This window comes from Colias croceus, chromosome 1 (assembly GCF_905220415.1).
Source record: "Colias croceus chromosome 1, ilColCroc2.1".
Classification (NCBI taxonomy): domain Eukaryota; kingdom Metazoa; phylum Arthropoda; class Insecta; order Lepidoptera; family Pieridae; genus Colias; species Colias croceus.
This window is the reverse complement of record NC_059537.1, coordinates 1,526,092-1,535,000: the sequence shown is the minus strand read 5'-3', so window position 1 is coordinate 1,535,000 and position 8,909 is coordinate 1,526,092. Positions and strand designations below refer to the sequence as shown.

The window sequence follows — 8,909 nt, the reverse complement described above, 5'->3', positions numbered from 1 at the left end:
CTTTCGTTCTTGATTGATGAAAACACCTTTGGCAAATGCTTTCGCTGATGTTCGTCTTGCGACGATCCAAGAATTTCACCTCTAACGTCGCAATACGAATGCCCCCAGTTATCCCTATTAATCATTACCTCGGAGTTCTGAAAACCAACAAAATAGAACCGAGATCATATTCTATTATTCCATGCACGAAATATTCAAGCGGCATTTTGAGCCCGCTTTGAGCACTCTAATTTGTTCAAAGTAAAATTGTCGGCCCACCTCGACACTCACTGAAGAGCACCGCGATAGGATTTTGATATTGAACCGGCTTTTAACGACCGGCTCACCGACGATATGCTCCGCAAACGTGTCAGTATCACCGCGGATGCGGTGCACCGACAGCGCGGCGCACAAATGCAACTACGAGCTTTTTAACCGCAACAATTTTAGTATACGCTATTGGAGCTGGAATTACCGCGGCTGCTGGCACCAGACTTGCCCTCCAATTGTTCCTCGTTAAAATATTTAAAGTGTACTCATTCCGATTACGAGGCCTCGTAAGAGTCCCGTATCGTTATTTTTCGTCACTACCTCCCCGTGCCGGGAGTGGGTAATTTGCGCGCCTGCTGCCTTCCTTGGATGTGGTAGCCGTTTCTCAGGCTCCCTCTCCGGAATCGAACCCTGATTCCCCGTTACCCGTGACAACCATGGTAGTCGCAGAAACTACCATCGAAAGTTGATAAGGCAGACATTTGAAAGATGCGTCGCCGGTACTGGACCATGCGATCGGCAAAAGTTATCCAGATTCATCAAAATTAACGACTTCAGACGCCAGGCCCTCCGTCGATTGGTTTTGATCTAATAAAAGCACTCATTCCATCACTGGTCAGAGTTCTGATTGCATGTATTAGCTCTAGAATTACCACAGTTATCCAAGTAACTGAGTAAGATCTAAGGAACCAAAACTGATATATTGAGCCATTCGCGGTATCGCCTTAATACGGCTTGCACTGAGACATGCATGGCTTAATCTTTGAGACAAGCATATAACTACTGGCAGGATCAACCAGGGAGCTAACTAAAGCTTCCGCTAGAGCCTCAAACGTGACACGACGATGCCGCCGCGACGTTCGCTTCTCTATATACATACATATGCGCGCGGCGTGTTTAAATAACATGATATGCAACGGCGGCGACCGTCACACGCACACTATTCACACACGCGCGCGCGCACACGTGGATAAATCTGAACACAGTCAGTTAAATCGTTGAAAGTATCATCTTAACGAGACACCCCTTAACAATTCCCATTCGCATCAAGCGAAGGAAAAATTTTAATATCGATCAACTTTTATGACGCAAACGATCAATCTACGCACGGAGAGTGGAAGGATCGAAAATTGCGACCACATATAAACATCTGATAAAAGCCCATTGGTACATCACAAACGTGTGCGATGTGAGCAATAAAAAATTTTATACTGCCGTTCAATAGTAGTCGTATATTTTTCACGGTCTGCGCTCCGAGAGTGTATCAAGATGCGTAATATTATTTATTACACTACACATATAAAATACAATCTACGAAACTGACAATCTATCAAACCGTCGGCAGACGCAATGTTACTACAGTTACTAATTTCTACTTCTTCTACTACTACTACTAACTACTACTACTACTACTACCACCACTAAAGATTAAAAACTGTATCGCGCCGTATGCACAAACGCTTTTACAATATCATCATCTTCGGGGGTCTTTTATTATTTCATAGAACTAACACACTACTCTACAACTCTGTCAGACTCACCACCAAACACCAACCCCACACCGACACGCGAACGGCGGCAACGAGGAGAGCGCAGAGCACACGGGCGACGCGGTACAACAGCGACGAAATAATGATACATACACATACGTACATACACATACGTACGTACAAATGTCTCGCTGCACACGCGCAACGCCCCCCCGTCTTCGCTAGCCTCGCGCACCGATTGTCTCGCATCCCGGCTACGATGTTTCTGCTTGTTTAATTTTTTCAGATACTATTCACGTATCACGCAGGGCATATGTACATACATACATACATAATACATACATACATACAAACATACGCCGCGCGCGACTAACGCCTCGTGTTTTCAAGGTCAAGTCAAAAAACTTTGCACGCGTGCAGTTACGGCGTGCAGTCGTCAAAAATAATTCATGATTATAAATTTCGTGGTCCATATTAAATAAATTATAAACAACAACAACAACAAACAACAACAACAACAACGACAAAAGAGGGCGACCTTACCTCCGGACTTGATGAAGTGTCCTGAAGGTGTACTTCGAAGACAAAACAAGCCCAAACTCGCCTCACCTAGCTCTACTCGTCTATTAGTTCCAGTAGCAGTCTTCGAAGTACACCTTCAGGTCACTCCATCAAGTCCCGAGGTAAGGTCTCATCATAACTAACAAAACGAGCCCAAACTCGGCACACCTAGCTCTACTCGTCTATTAGTTCCAGTAGCAGTCTTCGAAGTACACCTTCAGGACACTCCATCAAGTCCGGAGGTAAGGTCTCAACATAACTAACAAAATGAACCCAAACTCGATACACCTAGCTCTAATCGTTTATTAGTTCCAGTAGCAGTCTTCGAAGTACACCTGCAGGTCACTCCATCAAGTCCGGAGGTAAGGTCTCAACATAACTAACAAAATGAGCCCAAACTCGGCACACCTAGCTCTACTCGTCTATTAGTTCCAGTAGCAGTCTTCGAAGTACACCTTCAGGACACTCCATCAAGTCCGGAGGTAAGGTCTCAATATAACTAACAAAATGAGCCCAAACTCGGCACACCTAGCTCTAACCGTCTACTAGTTCCAGTAGAAGTCTTCGAAGTACACCTGCAGGTCACTCCATCAAGTCCGGTGGTAAGGTCTCAACATAACTAACAAAATGAACCCAAACTCGGCACACCTAGCTCTACTCGTCTAATAGTTCCAGTAGCAGTCTTCGAAGTACACCTGCAGGTCACTCCATTAAGTCCGGTGGTAAGGTCTCAACATAACTAACAAAACGAGCCCAAACTCGGCACACCTAGTCTCTACTCGTCTATTAGTTCCAGTAGCAGTCTTCGAAGTACACCTTCAGGACACTCCATCAAATCCGGAGGTAAGGTCTCAACATAACTAACAAAATGAGCCCAAACTCGACACACCTAGCTCTAATCGTTTATTAGTTCCAGTAGCAGTCTTCGAAGTACACCTTCAGGTCACTCCATCAAGTCTGGAGGTATGGTCTCAATGTAACTAACAAAACGAGCCCAAACTCGGCATACCTAGCTCTACTCGTCTATTAGTTCCAGTAGCCGTCTTCGAAGTACACCTGCAGGTCACTCCATCAAGTCCGGAGGTAAGGTCTCAACATAACTAACAAAATGAACCCAAACTCGGCACACCTAGCTCTACTCGTCTAATAGTTCCAGTAGCAGTCTTCGAAGTACACCTGCAGGTCACTCCATTAAGTCCGGTGGTAAGGTCTCAACATAACTAACAAAACGAGCCCAAACTCGGCACACCTAGCTCTAATCGTCTATTAGTTCCAGTAGCAGTCTTCGAAGTACACCTTCAGGTCACTCCATCAAGTCTGGAGGTATGGTCTCAATGTAACTAACAAAACGAGCCCAAACTCGGCATACCTAGCTCTACTCGTCTATTAGTTCCAGTAGCCGTCTTCGAAGTACACCTGCAGGTCACTCCATCAAGTCCGGTGGTAAGGACTCAACATAACTAACAAAATGAGCCCAAACTCGGCACACCTAGCTCTACTCGTCTATTAGTTCCAGTAGCAGTCTTCGAAGTACACCTTCAGGACACTCCATCAAGTCCGGAGGTAAGGTCTCAATATAACTAACAAAATGAGCCCAAACTCGGCACACCTAGCTCTAACCGTCTATTAGTTCCAGTAGAAGTCTTCGAAGTACACCTGCAGGTCACTCCATCAAGTCCGGTGGTAAGGTCTCAACATAACTAACAAAATGAACCCAAACTCGGCACACCTAGCTCTACTCGTCTAATAGTTCCAGTAGCAGTCTTCGAAGTACACCTGCAGGTCACTCCATTAAGTCCGGTGGTAAGGTCTCAACATAACTAACAAAACGAGCCCAAACTCGGCACACCTAGTCTCTACTCGTCTATTAGTTCCAGTAGCAGTCTTCGAAGTACACCTTCAGGACACTCCATCAAATCCGGAGGTAAGGTCTCAACATAACTAACAAAATGAGCCCAAACTCGACACACCTAGCTCTAATCGTTTATTAGTTCCAGTAGCAGTCTTCGAAGTACACCTTCAGGTCACTCCATCAAGTCTGGAGGTATGGTCTCAATGTAACTAACAAAACGAGCCCAAACTCGGCATACCTAGCTCTACTCGTCTATTAGTTCCAGTAGCCGTCTTCGAAGTACACCTGCAGGTCACTCCATCAAGTCTGGAGGTAAGGTCTCAACATAACTAACAAAATGAGCCCAAACTCGGCACACCTAGCTCTAATCGTTTATTAGTTCCAGTAGCAGTCTTCGAAGTACACCTTCAGGTCACTCCATCAAGTCAGAAACTAAATATGAAATTTATAATCCCATAAGTATAAAATCTATAAATAAAATGAATGCGTGAAGGATCAAGTTTATTAGGTCAAATATTTTGTATTCGTACAGTGATCTTTTCGTAAACGAGGAGCTGCTTACAAGCGTCACAGTGTCCACTCACAACGGCGGCCGAGCGCAGACTAAAATATTTCATTACAAATTTTTGTGCAATAAATCAAGATGAGCCAGTAAAATAACCCTTAGAGCCAGCGCGCACGAGCAACTTTGTCTCCGCAACTATTTTGTCTCTCCCATCAATTTGTATGGGGAGTTGCGTCGCTACGTGCGCGCACTTTCATACTAGCTCATGGGTGGGAGAGACAAAATAGTTGCGGAGACAAAATAGTTGCGGAGACAAAGTTGCTCGTGCGCGCTGGCTCTTATTTCAATCCAATAAGTATCACGCGTTACAACTAAATATGTGAAAAAATAAGGTTTGATTTCTCAGCCTATTTGTAACATTTTGATAGTTTTCTTTGCTACCTTTTTGAGTTGGACATGTCTGCTTACTTAAAATATTTTTAAATCATTAAATTTATTTTATTAAATACATGAAAAATGTTCCTTTATTCAGCACGATATTGTCAATTTTGTGTGAAAGGGCAACGGAAAATATTTTTTATAATATTATAAACCAAAATTTTCGACTAAAAAATTGCTACCATTTAAAGATTAACCCTTAATTCACTACCTGAGTCCATTGGACTCACATCGAACTTTCAAACTATTATATTTTTTTCCCCTGGTGACTTATTTCCTCCACCGTCTCAGTACCTTCCTGCAGTGACGTGGGCACCGCGGTAGCGAGAGGACGTGCGCCTGCGCTGCGTAATAGGTAAGTTATTACGTCGAGTGAGTCCCATGGACTCATACTAGTGAATTAAGTAATATTTTATTTATTTGTTACGATTCTTAAATGTTGCTTATTTGTCGTATTAATGATATAAAAATATGTATTTTAATATTTGTTGTTGTTGTAGGTTTGTAAAATGGATCTAAAACAACATAAAGTTGTAAATATGAATGAAGACCAGGCAGATTCTGTTTTGGAATCATGGATCACACAAATTATGAATGATGAAGATGCGAGCCACTCTGAAACCGAAGACAAGCTATCTAGGACAGAAAGAAAGCATTGTTATCCATGTAATTACAAAAAGAGAACAAAGACTGCACATTCAGGCACTAGATGTCTGAAGCCTGTATGTTTGAGTTGCTCAAAAATGGCATGCCGTCGCTGCCTGCAATCGGTGGCAATACCCCATTGCACGTTTTATTTTTTTGTATAGAAGCGTACATTTTTGTTGTTTATTTTCGGTTTTGCATTCCTTTAGAAGTCTTATAAAATTAAAAAGAGCCATTAGTTAAAAATATTTGCCATTATTGTAGGGCTTTGAAAATAACTCTGTTTTCTAAGACTATTAGAATAAGTTTTTTTTTATTTTTAAGAGTATTTCAGAAGTTTATCCAGTTTTATTATTTTTTTGTAGTGCCTTAATAAACATTTAAAAATAATAATAAAAAAACTTAATAAAAAAAAGAGTTTTATTTGAAAAAAACACGCCAAGAAAATATATGAGTCCAGTGGACTCATGGAAGCTGTTTATGTTAGCAAATTTCACCTAGTGAATTGAGGGTTAAGGATTAATCTATCTATAGTAATTATTAGTTTAATTTGGTTTTGTATTATTTTGTCGCAAAATGTACCGAAAAACTGCTTATTTTTGTCAGATTCGTAAACGCGTCCTTAAGAACATCGTTTTGGTTAGGCTTCCATTATCAAGCAATTTTAAACTTCATTCAATTGACATACAGTTCAAATTATTTTGTACTTTTCAAAGACCTAAGGGAGAGTCTGTTCTGCCAACTTTTAGAAAAAATAAAAACATTTCTAATGTTGGCCCCTCCGATGTAATCATTTAATATTAGATTTAATATTTTAGTTTTAATTATTTATTATTATTTCTTATTTTTTTTTAAACCTTATTTTTGTATATTTTAATTTTAAGCTAATACATTAATAAATTATTTCTTTCTTTCTTCGATTTCTTGTCAATGGTTAAGACTTAAGCATAGACAACCTCTTGATGTTGATTTGTTGTTTGAAATTTGAATTCAAAATGGCGTTTTATTAATTGTTTTGGTGGAAGATAAACAAAATCTGTTCTTCGTATATCGTAGATTTTCTTACTTATTTACTCAGTTAATGTACAGTACATTGAATTTTTTAATTTGTTATATTTCTGCCAAAAGTGAAAGAAGAAGAAAAAGTGTTATGTGTAAACAATGTTAAAATCTTTGTGTAGATAATAATTGATAATAATTATTAATGTGATTTGTGACTAAGTATTTGCAATATATACCCAATGACTGTTCTATTAAAGGAAGATATAAAAAATAATAATTTTTACGAGAAAACTTCTCTATTACGTCATGTTCTGGCTGTAGAATCAATTGGAGAGGAGATAATATTATTATTGTTTTGTCCAAAGAAAACAACGACTTCTTACAATTCCAATATGGCGATCCGAACGGCAACGATATATTGGAAATTTAGAATGAGATTTTAAAATAGAAATCCCGCAAAATATTTCAAGGAAAAGTATAAAATGTGAATCTAGTTGTATTCACATAATATTTAAGCCGAATTAAGTCCTACATGCCTAAATAAAGATATTCAGTAAAATTCAAAATTCAAATGGAATTATCCATTTTTGCTGATAATAGTGAGTTTTAATATTATATAAAAATGTTATATATAGGTAATTATTATTATATTATAATAAACTTATTGATCTACATTGTTGGTGTTTTATTTTTAATTTCCTATAAATTTGAATAAGGATGAGAATTAGTAGTGATGTTACCCAGCATCGAAAATTTTATCGATATCGATATGAAGTTTTATCGATAATATGTACTCAAAGAGACATCACTAGCAACTTCAACTTTTAAATGTTGGCAGCAATGTGGATCATTTTTGACGTGAACTTTTCATAGGTTGGTATATAAGACTTAACCTAAGTAATACAATATGCATATGTGTGCGTGAGCTCGAAATCGAAGTACTGAGTGCCGTCTCTTCCTATACCTATTACTTGCTCTGTGAAGTGTGAAGTTAACCCGTCTAGCGTCATACGCACAGATGTTATGCGTCCCAAGTATGTCGAGGTAGTTTACGAAATCTAGCTTTTTTATGACTACCGAGTTTGAAAATTTTATTTACCCTATTGTTCTATAATTATATGCCATGTATGATATATTTTTGGAAAGAGGAAGAAACTAGTTATAGCATAAAAATGTAATCATGACGATATATTTTTTCTATAAAATTATAAAAAAATTGATTTTCTTTTGTTTTAATTTTAATTGCTTACATACCTACTAACACTTACATGATAATGGTGAGTCATCAAATGATCATATTCACGTTTTCATATCACTACACGATTGCCAAATACATTCACTTATATTTTCACACATTTAACACAACGTATTTCACTATGAATAATAACAAATATCCATTATTCACAAACAAGAAAAAAAGCGCCATTTTGCGTCTTCCGCACTGAAAAGTTGAGACACTTTTTCACTGAGTATTCTTCAAATATCCCTAAAACCAATATCATAAACGTATTCTACGTAAAATTTCCAGTAATATACGTCTCAATTATTATCACTCATCTAATTATTCCTCTCGGCATAATTCACAATCCAAATATTCGTTGAACAAGACGAACGTTACAAAGTACAAACAGGGGGGGCACACTCAAAACTGTCATGTAAACGCATAGACGACAGCGACGCGGGCGGTGAGTGGTATAACTAAAATTAAAAAAAAGCCGCCATCTTGTAATGATGTGCGACTGTCATTGTCAACCATAGAGGAAGGATGTATATGTTGTCAACCATAGTTTTCAACTTTCGGACGGACGTTGATGCGATTTCGAGGTTATCTCATTAATTGTTTTTGTTAAATATATCTGGTTATCTTTTAAGTTTTTGTTTTGGTTAAGTTTTGTTTTGTGATTTTGTTACTTGTTTTATTATTGTTAACTGTTGTGAACGTTGTGATCATGAGTTTTCAACGGAGGAGAAAACACGCTAGAAGCTTAGAACTTTTTAAAAACTTGAGAATCCTGCCTCTTGCATGTATTTATATCAAAGAAATTTGTATTTTCATAAAAAAACATCCTCAATATTTTAAAACTAATAAAGAAATTGGAAAATTAACAAGATATCCAAACAATTTGTTTTATTGTATGTATGTATGTTTAATGTTTTAATGTATGTT

The 8,909-nt window shown here is 38.3% G+C and overlaps 1 long non-coding RNA gene and 1 other non-coding gene across 2 annotated transcripts in view; one reads left to right on the top strand and one right to left on the bottom strand.

Annotated features, from left to right (window-relative positions):
• The window catches only part of LOC123698189, a 1,905-nt gene extending 853 nt beyond the window's left edge, over positions 1-1,052 (bottom strand). The window contains exon 1 of the ribosomal RNA XR_006752376.1: positions 1-1,052. This exon is cut by the window's left edge and continues 853 nt beyond it. This is a non-coding gene — a ribosomal RNA (small subunit ribosomal RNA).
• Positions 1,053-5,000: 3,948 nt separating this feature from the next.
• Positions 5,001-7,416, top strand: LOC123695949. Its single transcript, XR_006752019.1, has 2 exons — positions 5,001-5,450; positions 5,596-7,416. It is a non-coding gene; the product is annotated as an uncharacterized LOC123695949 (long non-coding RNA).
• Positions 7,417-8,909: the final 1,493 nt, after the last annotated feature.